The sequence below is a fragment of the Penaeus chinensis genome, chromosome 11 (genome assembly GCF_019202785.1).
Source record: "Penaeus chinensis breed Huanghai No. 1 chromosome 11, ASM1920278v2, whole genome shotgun sequence".
In the NCBI taxonomy this organism is placed as follows: Eukaryota; Metazoa; Arthropoda; class Malacostraca; order Decapoda; family Penaeidae; genus Penaeus; species Penaeus chinensis.
The window spans coordinates 1,021,008-1,023,507 of record NC_061829.1 but is presented as its reverse complement, the minus strand read 5'-3'; the positions used below and the strand labels follow the sequence as shown (position 1 = coordinate 1,023,507).

The window sequence follows — 2,500 nt, the reverse complement described above, 5'->3', positions numbered from 1 at the left end:
TTCTCTCTCTTCTCTTTTTTTCTTTTCTCTTCTTCTTTTCTCTTCCTCTCCCCTTCTTTTTCTCTCTTTTCTCTTCTCTTTCTCTCTCCTCCTCTCTCTTTCTTCTCCTCTCTCTCTCTCTCTCTCTCTCTCTCTCTCTCTCTCTCTCTCTCTCTCTCTCTCTCTCTCTCTCTCTCTCTCTCTCTCTCTCTCTCTCTCTCTCTCTCTCTCTCTCTCTCTCTCTCTCTCTCTCTCTCTCTCTCTCTCTCTCTCTCTCTCTCTCTCTCTCTCTCTCTCTCTCTCTCTCTCTCTCTCTCTCTCTCTCTCTCTCTCTCTCTCTCTCTCTCTCTCTCTCTCTCTCTCTCTCTCTCTCTCTCTCTCTCTCTCTCTCTCTCTCTCTCTCTCTCTCTCTCTCTCTCTCTCTCTCTCTCTCTCTCTCTCTCTCTCTCTCTCTCTCTCTCTCTCTCTCTCTCTCTCTCTCTCTCTCTCTCTCTCTCTCTCTCTCTCTCTCTCTCTCTCTCTCTCTCTCTCTCTCTCTCTCTCTCTCTCTCTCTCTCTCTCTCTCTCTCTCTCTCTCTCTCTCTCTCTCTCTCTCTCTCTCTCTCTCTCTCTCTCTCTCTCTCTCTCTCTCTCTCTCTTTCTCTCTCTCTCTCTCTCTCTCTCTCTCTCTCTCTCTCTCTCTCTCTCTCTCTCTCTCTCTCTCTCTCTCTCTCTCTCTCTCTCTCTCTCTCTCTCTCTCTCTCTCTCTCTCTCTCTCTCTCTCTCTCTCTCTCTCTCTCTCTCTCTCTCTCTCTCTTTCTCTTTCTCTCTTTCTCTCTTTCTCTCTCTCTCTCTTTCTCTCTTTCTCTCTTTCTTTCTCTCTCTCTCTCTCTCTCTCTCTCTCTCTCTCTCTCTCTCTCTCTCTCTCTCTCTCTCTCTCTCTCTCTCTCCTTTCCCCAGAAAGATTCACACAAACAAAACTTTACGTGCTATGTATATGATGTTTTGTATTTATTGAGAATTTATTGCATATATGAAACGCACAAAGTATTATTAAACTCTAAAGTAAAAATCTATAAAATGGCGCTAGCATAAATGTTGATGTTTATCTGATTCCCACGTGACCCCCTTGAAACCCGGCCACTGAACCCAGGTTAAGAACCCTTGCTCTAGATAGATAGTCAGAAAGATAGATGGATAAACAGACAAGTGAAAGAATATTTATCATTACTTTATTTTATTATATATATTTGTTTGTTTTAAACACCAAAGAACTGCATATTTATGTACATAATATCAATATGGAAAATAGGTATATCATTAGGGAGACGTGGACAGTTTTTTGTTATTAAAATGAAGGTAATAACGATAATGATAGGTAATGATACGGATTAACAAATACATGACCAAATATGTAACACACAAGCATCATCCATGCACAGCGGTTCTACACCATACTGCACTGCGACACTATAGCTCAAGGGCATGGCTCCCTCCCTCTCCTCTCCCCCCCCTCCCCCCCTTCTCCTTTCTCTCTCGCTTTGCACGTGATAATTGCGTAATGAAAACCCATAAACGATTACGTAACATGGCAGTAGCGACGACGTGCGAGTGCGTGAGTCAGGAACCCGAGAGGGGCACGCAACATGCAACTCATATCACTGTAACTCGCCTTCCCATTGCAAAGCGTCCAGCTGCACCGCTGCATGCTTTCGAAGGCCAGGGAAGGGTTGGTTGTCTAAGGATGATGATAAGGAGTAAACGGAGGTCATGGTATCAATGATTGTATTTACGGAGATTCAGATCATGCTGATGGTGACATGCATAAATGGCGATGCAGTTCATATTTTTTTTCTTCATTTCGTGTCCTCAATGCGATTTTGTTTTTGTTATTGTTAATTTTATTATTATTTATTATTGTTATATTATTTATTAGTATTCTTTTATTTATTATTGCAATTGTTACCCAGTTCATCCTCCACCCCGATCCTTATCAGTGCTAACATATGCTAAATAGCAAACGACATGAACTGACGTCTTTCCCAGCAGGCGGCCGACGATGGCATCTTCATCTCTAACTTTCTCTTATTCTGTATATCGACTTTTGTTCTTCGTTGTTGTTTACTTGTATGCTTTCATATGTAGGTCATACATAAACTTCTATTGTGCTTTGTGCTGATGGTGGCATGTGCGCTGAAGTAAGCACAAGCGAATTCTCTCTTGCAATTGACACCTTTGGTTTGATTAAATGCGCGCCCTCGCGCACACGCACGCGTTAGGTAGTGATGTAGTTTATTGATAATCACAAGCTTTGTATAAGTATTTATAAACTGAAGGAAAACTTACTTTTTATTCCACAGTTACTTCTGAAGCACAACTACAGCAGATTTCTGTGTATAGTACCTGCATATTTACTAATCAGAAATTTAAATTGTTGAAAAAGACAGTATAAAGTTACAAACACAAACAAACTAAAATGTTAATGATTGTATGTGTAACAGTTATTGTAGATATTCAAACAGACAAATAATGAATCACTTAT

General features: G+C 41.0%; 1 protein-coding gene across 2 annotated transcripts in view; it reads left to right on the top strand.

Moving 5' to 3' along the window:
* LOC125030709 (nicotinate phosphoribosyltransferase-like) overlaps positions 1-2,500 on the top strand; it is a 32,077-nt gene that overhangs the window by 15,207 nt on the left and 14,370 nt on the right. The window lies entirely within an intron of this gene.